The 13,970-nt window shown below is 39.9% G+C and overlaps 1 long non-coding RNA gene across 1 annotated transcript in view; it reads right to left on the reverse strand.

Annotated features, from left to right (window-relative positions):
- The window catches only part of LOC122136737, a 10,456-nt gene extending 6,174 nt beyond the window's left edge, over window positions 1-4,282 (reverse strand). The window contains exons 1-2 of the long non-coding RNA XR_006154323.1: window positions 3,829-4,282; window positions 3,093-3,252 (exon numbers count right to left, since the gene is read on the reverse strand). This is a non-coding gene — a long non-coding RNA (uncharacterized LOC122136737). The remainder of the gene's footprint in view (window positions 1-3,092; window positions 3,253-3,828) is intronic.
- Window positions 4,283-13,970: the final 9,688 nt, after the last annotated feature.

Below are 13,970 nucleotides of genomic sequence, written 5' to 3' on the forward strand. Positions count from 1 at the left end.
ATAAACATAAAAGTAATATTTTTTTTTTCTAATAATCTCAAAATCTTTGGTTAGTCAGTAGTATTAATTATCCTTGTCTTTTGGAAACAATAAAAGTCGGTCAGTTCCTGTTTAGACTGAGGTAAACTCTAAAGTCCTCTGAGTCCTCTGCACAATCTGACTTTGCTGCAGCCTAGGATTAAACTGCTGGTTTCATCTGGCCAGAGGAGAACGACACACCATTACCCTGTTTGGTTACACTTGCAACTACATGTCAACTAATTCATGTTAACTTGCAACTGCATGTCTACTAACCCTCCGAGTAGGCTGTTAGGTTTAGGGTTAGTAGAATAAGTATGTTGTGGACTCATCAAAATAAAGTGTTAGAAGATATAAAGCAGACAGTCTGCTTATACTCCAATGACTGCTAGTTGACATGTAGTTGCAAAGTTACTTACTGTTAGTAGAATGTCTACTATCAAAATAAAGTGTTACCCCCTGTTTAATACGGTAAAGCTGCTTTGACACTAGCTGCATTGTAAAAAGTGCTATATAAAGAACGGTGACTTCACTCGACTAAAGATGATTTTTCTAAATTGTCAAGTCACCTTTACTTCTATAGCACTTTGTATACAATACAGGTTGTGTCAAAGAGGCTTTACAGTGTCAAACAGGAAAATAGTGTGTTGTTTCTAAGTGAAAACTGTTTCAGTGAACGTAAGCCTGTGTTTGTATGCGTTTATCATACAAACCTGTATGATTATTACTTTCACTGAGAGTGGTGTGTTTCTACTCAAACCTGGATTCTGTCAGGAGATTCTGGCTGATGCATAATTGGTTCTGCGTTAATAAAAATGTAAAACATTAATGGCATTTGTTCTTCTTTTATAATTGGCTTTGGATAAAAAAAAAAGCCTAAAGCATTCACTGAAGGTCTGCTGAAAGCGAGCGGTGGTGTGGGTTGATGGGCTGGTCTCATCCGAGCGAACTCATCTCAGGTCTGACACCGGATCAGCGAGAGGATGATGAGGAGGCGGTCAGAAATCAGCTTGAGCCAATTACAGCTGGATGAGTGACGAGCTGCTGTAATCTCTAATTACTTTAATCAATTTAAGAGCAGCGCCACTCATCTGAGGAGCTATTAGGAGCAGTGCGAGTGTGTGAGGCGCTAAAGTGGGTTATTCGCCGCCCGTGTGTGTGTGTGTGTGTTGGTTTATTTATGTAGGTTGGAGGATCCAGAGTTTGTGGGGTACATCAGAGACCAGAGGCGAGAGTTCGGCCCATTTGGGTCGGCCCAGTTTCTTAAAGTGGGACTGTGCTCCACTACCTGAGCTCTCCTCTGAGAGAGAGAGAGTGTGTGTGTGTGTGTGTGTGTGTGTGTGTGTGTGTGTGTGTGTGTGTGTGTGTGTGTGTGTGTGTGTGTGTGTGTGTGTGTGTGAGTGAGGCCAAACGCTAATGACGTGCAGGACACAAGCACGTACTCAGAGCAAAACATTTCTCCACACAACACATGAAGTGCAAGCGTTTTACCGAGCGTTTTGTGCGGCTTTTAAAAGCATGAAATGATCTGCTCACATCACAGACGCATTCAAGAAGTAAAGATTGCTGTCAGTGCTACTGAAGCCAACGGATGATCTTGAATATATTAGACATTATACGTGATAAAAGTTTGGAATAGCTATGTTTCTGAAAGAAGTCTCTTCTGCTCACCAAAGCTGCATTTATTTGATCAAAAATAATGTAAAAAAATATGAATTATTTTTAAAAATTAAAACAGCTGTTTTCTGTGTGAATCTCTGTTAAAGTGTAATTTATTTCTGTGATGCGCAGCTGTATTTTCAGCATCATTACTCCAGTCTTCAGTGTCACATGATCTTCAGAAATCATTCTAATATGATGATCTGCTGCTCAAGAAACATTTCTGATTATTATCAGTGTTGAAAATATTTTTGTGGAAACTGTGATACATTTTATTTTTCAGGATTCACAGTTGAATAGAAAGTTTAGAATCTTGTAACATTATAAATGGCTTTTGTTGCCAATGATCTATTAAAATTACTTAATTTATTGAACTAACTTACCTCAGTGTTTGGAATAGTACGTTTACAGAAAAATGTGAAGCAGCAAACAATAAACTTGTTTCAAAAGCATCTTAATTTTTTTACTTTTTGACCGGCACTGTAAATATGATGATATAATAAATTTGTTTTGCATTTTATTGTTTGCATGTTCTTACAGATAATTGGTCACAAATGGCAATTTAAATAAGATAGTAGACTAACAGTACAGTAGTTAAAGGACGAGTAATAGTCTGTATTTCAGTTCTTAAACATCATCGCTCCTCTGCATATTTTCTCATCTATGCTTTCTGTCCTAGATTATGCACATTGTTTTGCACAGTTAACCTGAATGCAGCTGTGCTGCAAATGTTTCAGAAATTCTAGATTTAGAAAAGGGGTCAAAAAAAAAAAAAATTACATGTTTTCTGAAATGCTCAAATACACATATGAGGCATTATCTAATTAAATATGCACTAATTTGCATACACTGGATGAACAAAGCCAGATTTGAAAATTCATGTTTGATTTTGTCGAGTTTTTTTTTTCCAGAGGGGGTTTGGGATTTCTATTTTTATCACTCCAGAAATCAGAAAATACTGACACTGAAATACTGGAATGAAATGTTTTAAAAATACAGGAAAATGACATATGAACAAACCCCTCAATAAAAGCCTTCAGTTTATAGATAGGAATAAAACTGTGAAATCTGGTGAATGTAAAGTTTTAAAAATACAGGAAAATAAAAAAAAACTTTTACAGATGCAAATGGATAAAGTGTAATTAAATAAAGATTGTATTCCTCTAGTCTGATACAATACATCTCGACCAGTGCATGGAAAACATTTTTCTGCCTGTATGGCCCACCTTAAAAAAATAATTAAAAAAAATCTAGTTTAATCTCATATAATGAAGTATGGAGTTAATTATTTTGATGACTTAAAATAACAGGTGGGGGGGGGGGTATAAATCTCACTCTCCTTTACACACTCAATGAGAATTATACACACTCACACTCACTCACTCACACACACACACACACACACACACACTCACCGAACAGTGCACACGTCCTCCGGCGTCCTGTTCACATTCACCTCTGCTGAACCGGCTTCACTCCGCATTTAGTCCAATTGTAAAAGAGCAGAAAGAGGCGCGTGTGTTTGCTCATCTGGAGACGCGGCACAGTCCAGACTCATGAATGAAGCGAGCGAGTCTCCTCGGGAGAAACAGAAGAGAAGAGCTGCATCCAAATGCTCATCCAGTGTGATTCCTCTCAGACACAGATATTGACACGACCGCGGAGAGACACGCTGAGGATGATGGAGGGTCTCTCTCTTACACACACACACACACACACACACACACACACACACTATATGTGGTCTGATGATACTCTCTATTAATGAACAGATTAATTATTCACACACACATGAGTGCTGGCGCATGAATAATGTCAGAAAGAGCGGCAGATCAATGAAAGAAAGACAGGGAAAGATGAGCAGAAAGAACAGAGATGATGGATGTACATCTCTCATACACACACACAGGTGAGAGACCAGTAGAATGAAGAGAGAGAGAGACAGGCAGAGAGACAGCTGAGTGTATTATAATGTGTGTTTGAAATCACACACACACACAGCTGACTGAGGTAAGACACACATCTCTCTCTCTCTCTCTCTATCTCTCTCTCTCTACGTCACATACTGCATGTGTGTGTATGTGTGTTCGTGTGTGGTTTGCAAACAGAACACACACACACACACACTACAGTGAACACAAATCAACCTACCTATAATCAAACAATCAAAGGAGGAAGAGAAGAAGAGGTAAGACCACACAGTCCCTCCGCAAACTCCGCTCACAAATCAGAGAAATTATAGATGAGATAGATGGAGAAATAGATGAGCAGGCAGATGACGGACAGCGCGAGCAGATGAGAGGAGAAAGCGCCTCCCACAACCACGATGAGGAAGAAGAAGAACAAAAAACGAAAGAAAAAGGCGAATAGTCCGGCCGCCTCCGTGCTTCTGCTCATTTGGAGGGTGTGTGTGTCCCTCCCTCTGACGCCTGGCAAAAACACCTGCTCGCAAAAAACACACACACTCACACACACTCACATGCTGCTGTCAGGACACACACACTGCATCTGTATGACTGCACCAAACACACACTCACACACACACACACTCCAGCGCTGCTGCCGGTAAGAGCGCAGACACTGCTCTCTCTCTCTCTCTCTCTCTATCTCTCTCTCTCTCTCTCTCTCAGCATCAGTTCATCAGCAGGCACCAGCAGACAGTGCTGTGAAGACAGATCAGATCTACTGTGTCTCCCTCTGCTGGCAGACAAGCATAACCTCACACTGATGTTCAGAATCTTGGGCCGTGCAGTCCATTTTTTTATGCCTTTCACTCACTAACTTCCCTTCATTTCGTTTACTCGGATGTACATCATTGATTAGCACGCTGCATTAGTTCCCACTACTGGCGAAACCCTTGCAATGAGCTGATTATAAATGTAATTAATATATATATATACAAACCCGATTCCCAAAAAGTTGGGACACTGTACAAATTGTGAGTAAAAATGCAATGGAATAATTTACAAATCTCATAAAACTTATATTTTATTCACAATAGAATATAAATAACATATAAAATGTTGAAAGTGAGATTTTGAAATGTCATGCCAAATATTGGCTCATTTTGGATTTCATGAGAGCTAGACATTCCAAAAAAGTTGGGACAGGTAGCAATAAGAGGCCGGAAAAGTTAAATGTACGTATAAGGAACAGCTGGAGGACCAATTTGCAACTTATTAGGTCAATTGGCAACATGATTGGGTATAAAAAGAGCCTCTCAGAGTGGCAGTGTCTCTCAGAAGTCAAGATGGGCAGAGGATCACCAATTCCCCCGATGCTGCGTCGAAAAATAGTGGAGCAATATCAGAAAGGAGTTTCTCAGAGAAAAATTGCAAAAGAGTTTGCAGTTATTATCATCTACAGAGCATAATATCATCCAAAGATTCAGAGAATCTGGAACAATCTCTGTGAGTAAGGGTCAAGGCCGGAAAACCATACTGGATGCCCCTGATCTTCGGGCCTTTAGACGGCCCTGCATCACATACAGGAATCTGTTATAAAAAGAAGAGGGGATGCCACACAGTGGTAAACAGGGCCTTGTCCCAACTTTTTTGAGATGTGTTGATGCCATGAAATTTAAAATCAACTTATTTTTTCCCTTAAAATGATACATTTTCTAAGTTTAAAGATTTGATATGTCATCTATGTTGTATATTGAAAATGTAAATATTGACATTTGAAACTTCCACATCATTGCATTCTGTTTTTATTCAGAATTTGTACAGTGTCCCAACTTTTTTTGGAATCGGGTTTGTAAAGTCATAACTTAATATTTTCCTAAACTATAACTAAACCATATTGTATCTGATTAGCAATTTACTCATTAATGAGTAAATGTTACATATTTTAAGGCTTTCAATATTGCAGTGGTTTGTCAGAAGAATGCACATTCATGTTTATCAAGAGAATTAAGTCCTAAAAGTCCTAAATATTTTACAGAATGTTTTGACAAAACTATTTGAAAAAGTAGTTTGTGTTTTTTTTTTTTTTGTTTTTTTGTTTTTTACACCTAATGGTACTCCATACATACCCGGGTCAAAATGATTCAAATGTGAAACCTGTAACACTTTTTAGATCAGGGGTCTCCAACCCTGATCCTGGAGAGCCCCCATCCTGCAGATTTCAGCTCCAATCTCAATCAAACAAACCTAAACCAAATAATCAAGGCGTTCACAGCTTCTTGATAATTGCAGCCAGGTGTGATGGAGCAGGGTTAGACTTAAAATCTGCAGAATGGTAGATCTCTAGGACCAGGGTTGGAGATCCCTGTTTTAGATAGTAGTATCTCTTAAAAATAATTGTAAAAATCGGAAGAAAAAAAAGTTTGTTTTGAGGGTCTAGGTCAGTAGTTCTCAGTCTTCTTATACCAACGCTTTTCTGCACATTTTGCACGTTTGGTCTTATCACTTCAGAGCTATTCGACAGTAAGTGCACTGTGAAGTGGACATCAAAGGATATTCCACACCATAATTCCAGTTTGAAAGGAGTGTATATATGCATATATATAAATAAGTGTGTGAGATGTGAATTTATATTGTCTTTATTTACAGCGGTATATTACGTCACACTTCATTCTTCTCTAGTAAGTTTGGAAGTGGAGTAAACTTCAGCAGATTTCCCCTGCTCAGGGAGTAGGGACCAGTGAACACTGTGTAGGGACCATGTCAATCGGCACATGCATGGGGCTCTCTTCTAACAAGCTGCTGATCTGAATCAAGTGTGTTAAACAAGAGAGAAATGCAGAGACTGGAATTGAGGGTCGCTGGTCTAGAGCATTTGCAAAGTTGTTTATTTTTGTTTAAAGATTTATTTTTGGTATTTTTGCCATTTATTATGTTAAGAAAGTTTAGAGCTGACAGATCACCAAGTCAGGATTCGAACTCGGGACACAAGGCTCACAAGTCTATCGTGCCGACAGTGCTTGCAAACATTTTTGTTAAAATTACTCATTTTTTAATAAAATGTTACGTATTCATATGCACAGGCACATATCAGGCCGCTCCATAGACCACAATGCAACATGATTATGACATTATCGCAGAAAACACTTAATTTTATCCCCATCCCAAACAACTCTATAATATATAAATAACTGCTAATAAATAATATTATATATTATTATAGAACTGACTGAGCCAGGTTTTCTCTCCATTCTGTCACTGGTCTTGGTTCCTTTGGCTCGTTAAGTTGGGGATGCTTTACTGATTGCACAGACACTATTGAAGAGAACTGAACTGGATGATGAAATCACTGAAACATCAATGAACTGAATTTAGCTGGAAAAAAAAGACTCTTTGTCATATTGTTCTCTTGCATGCGTGACAAACTATTTTCCTGTTTGACACTGTAAAGTTGCTTTGAAACAATCAGTATTGTATAAAGCACTATATAAATAAAGGTGACTTGACTTGATAACTATATATATACAAACCCGATTCCAAAAAAGTTGGGACACTGTACAAATTGTGAATAAAAACAGAATGCAATGATGTGGAAGTTTCAAATTTCAATATTTTATTCAGAATACAACATAGATGACATATCAAATGTTTAAACTTAGAAAATGTATCATTTTATGGGAAAAATAAGTTGATTTTAAATTTCATAGCATCAACACATCTCAAAAAAGTTGGGACAAGGCCATGTTTACCACTGTGTGGCATCCCCTCTTCTTTTTATAACAGTCTGCAAACGTCTGGGGACTGAGGAGACAAGTTGCTCAAGTTTAGGAATAGGAATGTTGTCCCATTCTTGTCTAATACAGGCTTCTAGTTGCTCAACTGTCTTAGGTCTTCTTTGTCGCATCTTCCTTTTTATGATGGGCCAAATGTTTTCTGTTGGTGAAAGATCTGGACTGCAGGCTGGCCATTTCAGTACCCGGATCCTTCTTCTACACAGCCATGATGTTGTAATTGATGCAGTATGTGGTCTGGCATTGTCATGTTGGAAAATGCAAGGTCTTCCCTGAAAGAGACGACGTCTGGATGGGAGCATATGTTGTCCTAGAACTTGGATATACCTTTCAGCATTGATGGTGCCTTTCAAGATGTGTAAGCTGCCCATGCCACAAGCACTCATGCAACCCCATACCATCAGAGATGCAGGCTTCTGAACTGAGATCTGATAACAACTTGGGTTGTCCTTGTCCTCTTTAGTCCGGATGACATGGCATCCCAGTTTTCCAAAAAGAACTTCAAAATTTTGATTCGTCTGACCACAGAACAGTTTTTCCATTTTGCCACAGTCCATTTTAAATGAGCCTTGGTCCAGAGAAAACACCTGCGCTTCTGGATCATGTTTAGATATGGCTTATTTTTTGACCTATAGAGTTTTAGCCAGCAACGTCGAATGGCACGGTGGATTGTGTTCACCGACAATGTTTCCTGGAAGTACTCCTTCACAGTTTGCTGATTTTACATCCGAGTTAGTGCTGGCTGCAGATAAAGTTTTAATTGTTGGTGATTTTAATATCCATGTTGATAATGAAAAAGATGCATTGGGATCAGCATTTATAGACATTCTGAACTCTATTGGGGTTAGACAACACGTCTCAGGACCTACCCATTGTCGAAATCATACTCTAGATTTAATACTGTCACATGGAATTGATGTTGATGGTGTTGAAATTATGCAGCCAAGCGATGATATCTCAGATCATTATTTAGTTTTGTGCAAACTTCATATAGCTAAAACTGTAAATTCCACTTCTTGTTACAAGTATGGTAGAACCATCACTTCTACCACAAAAGACTGCTTTGTAAATAATCTTCCTGATGTATCCCAATTCCTTAGCATATTCAAAACCTCAGAACAACTTGATGATGTAACAGAAACTATGGACTCTCTCTTTTCTAGCATTTTAAATACAGTTGCTCCTTTACGCTTAAGGAAGGTTAAGGAAAAACAGTCTGACACCGTGGTGTAATGAGCACACTCGCACCCTAAAGAGAGCAGCCCGGAAAATGGAGCGCAGCTGGAGGAAAACAAAACTAGAGGTATTTCGTATTGCTTGGAGGGAAAGTAACCTATCCTACAGAAAAACATTAAAAACTGCTAGATCTGTTTACTTTTCGTCTCTTTTAGAAGAAAACAAACATAACCACAGGTATTTATTCAATACAGTTGCTAAATTAACGAAAAATAAAGCATCAACAAGTGTTGACATTTCTCAACATCACAGCAGTAATGACTTTATGAACTACTTTACTTCTAAAATCGATACTATTAGAGATAAAATTGTAACCATGCAGCCATCAGCTACAGTATCACATCAGACAGTGCACTATAGATCCCCTGAGGATCAGTTCCACTCATTCTCTACTATAGGAGAGGAAGAATTGTATAAACTTGTTAAATCATCTAAACCAACAACATGTATGTTAGACCCTATGCCATCTAAGCTCCTAAAAGAGGTGCTTCCAGAAGTCATAGATCCTCTTCTGACTATTATTAATTAATCATTGTTATTAGGGTATGTCCCAAAATCCTTCAAACTGGCTGTTATTAAGCCTCTCATCAAAAAAAAAAAAAACACAACTTGACCCCAAAGAACTAGTTAATTATAGACTGATCTCGACCCTTTTCTTTCAAAGATACTAGAAAAGGTAGTATCTTCACAATTATATTCCTTCTTAGAGAAAAATGGCATCTGTGAGGATTTCCAGTCAGGATTTAGACCGTATCAGTACTGAGACTGCTCTCCTTAGAGTTACAAATGACCTCTTGTCATCTGATCGTGGTTGTATCTCTCTATTAGTGCTGTTGGATGTTAGTGCTGCGTTCGACACTATTGACCACAACATTCTTTTGCATAGACTAGAAACACTTGGTTGGCATTAATGGAAGTGCATTAGCATGGTTTAATCGTACTTATATGACCGCACATCAATTCGTAGCAGTGAATGAAGAGGTATCATATCGTTCACAAGTGCAGTATGGAGTACCGCAAGGCTCAGTACTAGGGCCGTTACTCTTCACACTTTACATGTTACCCTTGGGAGATATCATCAGGAAACAGGGTGTGTTAGCTTTCACTGTTATGCCGATGATACTCATCTCTATATTTCATCGCGGCCTGGCGAAACACCAATTTGAAAAACTAACGGAATGCATAGTCGATATAAAAAACTGGATGACGAGTAATTTCTTACCGCTAAATTCTGAAAAAAACAGAGGTGTTAATTATAGGGCCTAAAAGCCCTGCATGTAATGACCTAGAACGCTGTCTAAGCCTTGATGGCTGCTCTGTCAATTCTTCGTCATCAGTTAGGAACCTAGGTGTGCTATTTGATAGCAACCTTTCCTTAGAAAAGCCGCGTTTTGTAGCATTTGTAAAACTGCATTTTTCCATCTCAAAAATATATCTAAATTATGGTCGATGCTCTCAATGTCAAATGCAGAAATGTTAATCCATGAATTTATGACCTCAAAGGTTAGACTATTGTAATGCTCTATTGGGTGGTTGTTGTTCTGCATGCTTAGTAAACAAACTCCAGTTAGTCCAAAATGCAGCAGCTAGAGTTCTTACTAGAACCAGGAAGTATGATCATATTAGCCCGGTCCTGTCAACACTGCACTGGCTCCCTATCAAACATCGTATAGATTTTAAAATCTCGCTTATTACTTATAAAGCCCTGAATGGTTTAGCATCTCAGTATTTGAACGAGCTCTTGTTACATTATAGTCCTCCACGTCCGCTCCGTTCTCAGAACTCTGGCAATTTGATAATACCTAGAATATCAAAGTCAACTGCGGGCGGCAGATCCTTCTCCTATTTAGCGCCCAAACTCTGGAATAACCTACCTAACATTGTTCGGGAGGCAGACACACTCTTGCAGTTTAAATCTAGATTAAAGACCCATCTCTTTAACCTGGCTTACACATAACATACTAATACACTTCTAATATCCAAATCCGTTAAAGGGTTTTTAGGCTGCATTAATTAAGTAAACTGGAACCAGGAACACTTCCCATAACACCCAATGTACTTGCTACATCATTAGAAGAATGGCATCTATGCTCATATTAGTCTGTTTTCTCTCTTATTCCGAGGTCACCGTAGCCACCAGATCCAGTCTGTATCCAAGTCAGATGGTCACTGCAGTCACCCGGATCCAGTATGTATCCAGCCCAGATGGTGGATCAGCACCTAGAAAGGACCTCTACAGCCCTGAAAGACAGCGGAGACCAGGACTAGAGCCCCAGAGACAGATCCCCTGTAAAGACCTTGTCTCAGACGACCACCGGGACAAGACCACAGGAACAGATGATTCTTCTGCACAACCTGACTTTGCTGCAGCCTGGGATTGAACTGCTGGTTTCGTCTGGTCAGAGGAGAACTGGCCCCCCCAACTGAGCCTGGTTTCTCCCAAGGTTTTTTTTCTCCATTCTGTCAATGATGGAGTTTTGGTTCCTTGCTGCTGTCGCCTCTGGCTTGCTTAGTTGGGGGACACTTCATTTACAGCGATATCGTTGACTTGATTGCAAATTATTGCACAGATACCATTTTAAACTGAACTGAGCTGCATGATGACATCACTGAATTCAATGATGAACTGCCTTTAACTGTCATTTTGTATTATTGACACACTGTTTTTCCTAATTAATGTTTGTTCAGTTGCTTTGACGCAATCTTTTTTGTTTTTTGAAAGCGCTAGATAAATAAAGATGACTTGACTTGACTTGACTCCTGAGCCCATGTTGTGATTTCCATTAAAGTAGCATCCCTGTATGTGATGCAGTGCCGTCTAAGGGCCCGAAGATCACGGGCATCCAGAATGGTTGGAGATTGTTCCAGATTCTCTGAATCTTTGGATGATATTATGCACTATAGATTATGATAACTGCAAACTCTTTGCAATTTTTTCTCTGAGAAACTCCTTTCTGATATTGCTCCACTATTTTTCGCCGCAGCATTGGGGGAATTGGTGATCCTCTGCCCATCTTGATTTCTGAGAGACACTGCTACTCTGAGTGGCTCTTTTTTATACATAATCATGTTGCCAGTTGACCTAATAAGTTGCAAATTGGTCCTCCAGCTGTTCCTTATATGTACATTTAACTTTTCCGGCATCTTATTGCTACCTGTCCCAACTTTTTTGGAATGTGTAGTTTTCTTATGAAATCCAAAATGAGCCAATATTTGGCATGGCATATCAAAATGTCTCACTTTCAACATTTGATATGTTATCTATATTCTATTGTGAATAAAATATAAGAAAGTTATGAGATTTTGTAAATTATTCCATACCTTTTTTTACTCACAATTTGTACAGTGTCCCAACTTTTTTGGAATCAGGTTTGTATAAAATAAGCTCCTCGGGCGCTGGATATAGCTGCCCCCACTGCTCCGGGTGTGTGTTCACGGTGTGTTCACTTCTCACTGCTGTGTGCGTACACTTGGATGGGTTAAATGCAGAGCATCAATTCTGAGTATGGGTTACCATACTTGGGAAATGTCACGACTTTCACTTGGCTACCATACTTGGGAAATGTCACGACTTTCACTTATATTAAATTATGGAAGCAAATGTGACCAAAATGGTCGCAAAATTACCTGTCTAATTGATCTAATTGCAATCATATGAGAAATGGTTCTACTAGGAAGTTCTAGCAGGAAGACTTAATGCCACATCACATATTACAATTAGATTTAGCCAATCGGCACTCAACACGAGGAATATAAAAGCCCTCTACTCACCCTCCATTGTGTTTGCAGATACTGCCGCGACGTTCTTGCTCAAACTGTCGCTTGACTTATTGCCTGGTTTTCCCTGGGTTAAGAAAAGCACCAGGCCCAGATGGTGTTACACCAGCCTGTCTGAGAACCTGTGCAGACCAATTGGCCCCCATCTTTTTCACAGATCTTCAACGATCTCTGGAGTTGTTGTGTGAAGTGCCGTCCTGCTTCAAACGCTCCACCATCATCCCCGTTCCAAAGAAACACAAGATAACAGGACTTAATGACTACAGACCTGTGGCTCTAACGTCTGTCGTCATGAAGTCATTTAAAAAAACTGGTTCTGGCTTATTTGAAGGACATTACTGGGCCCTTACTGGACCCCCTGCAGTTTGCTTACCGAGCAAACAAGTCCGTGGATGATGCAATCAACTTGGGATTGCACTTCATCCTGCAACATCTGGACAAAACAGGGACTTATGTGAGGATCCTGTTTGTGGACTTTAGCTCGGCTTTTAACACCATCATCCCAACAGCCCTCCAGACAAGCTCTCTGTTCCTAGCTCTATCTGTCAGTGGATCAACAGCTTTCTGACAGATAGGCAACAGCTAGTGAGACTGGGGAAATTCATGTCAAAAGCTGCTGCACCAACACTGGTGCCCCTCAGGGATGTGTTCTCTCCCCCACTGCTCTTCTCCCTCTACACCAACGACTGCACCTCCAAAGACCCCTCTGTCAAGCTCCTGAAGTTTGCAGACGACACTACAGTCATCGGCCTCATTCAGGACGGTGACGAGTCTGCTTACAGACAAGAGGTTGAGCAGCTGGCTGTCTGGTACAGTCTTAACAACCTGGAGCTGAACACTCTCAAAACAGTGGAGATGATTGTGGACTTCAGGAGAAACCCCCTGCACTCCCCCCACTCACCATCATAGACAGCACTGTGGCTGCAGTGGAGTCATTCAGATTTCCTGGGAACCACCAACTCTCAGGACCTGAAGTGGGACAATCACATTGACTCCATTGTTAAAAAAGGCCCAACAAAGGTTGTACTTCCTTCGCCAGCTGAGGACGTTTAACCTGCCACAGGAGCTGCTGAAACAGTTCTACTCAGCCGTCATTAAGTCTGTCCTGTGCACTTCAGTACCTGTCTGGCTTGGTTCAGCTACAAAATCAGACATCAGAAGACTACAGAGAACGGTTCGGACTGCTGAAAGAATTATTGGTGCTCCCCCTGCCCACCCTTCAAGAACTGTATACATCCAGAGTGAGGAAAAGGGCTCAGAAAATCACTCTGGATCCCTCTCATCCAAGTTACCCCCTTTTTGAACTTTTGCCATCTGGCCGGCGCTTCAGAGCCGCAAATACCAGGACAGTTAGGCACAAGAACAGTTTCTTCCCCCAGGCAATCTACCTCATGAACAGTTAAATGTTCACCACTTATGCAAAAATGTGCAATATTCTTATATTTATTTGTTACCCCTCCATCCAAGTACATCTCTGCATCTTACTCTATTCTATTCCATTATCATCTATAGCACAACTGTTCATACATTTTATTTTTTGCAATTTGTTTTTTTTTTTTTGTTTTGTGTTGTTGTTGTCGTCTCT

Source organism: Cyprinus carpio, chromosome B3, assembly GCF_018340385.1.
Source record: "Cyprinus carpio isolate SPL01 chromosome B3, ASM1834038v1, whole genome shotgun sequence".
Lineage (NCBI taxonomy): Eukaryota > Metazoa > Chordata > Actinopteri > Cypriniformes > Cyprinidae > Cyprinus > Cyprinus carpio.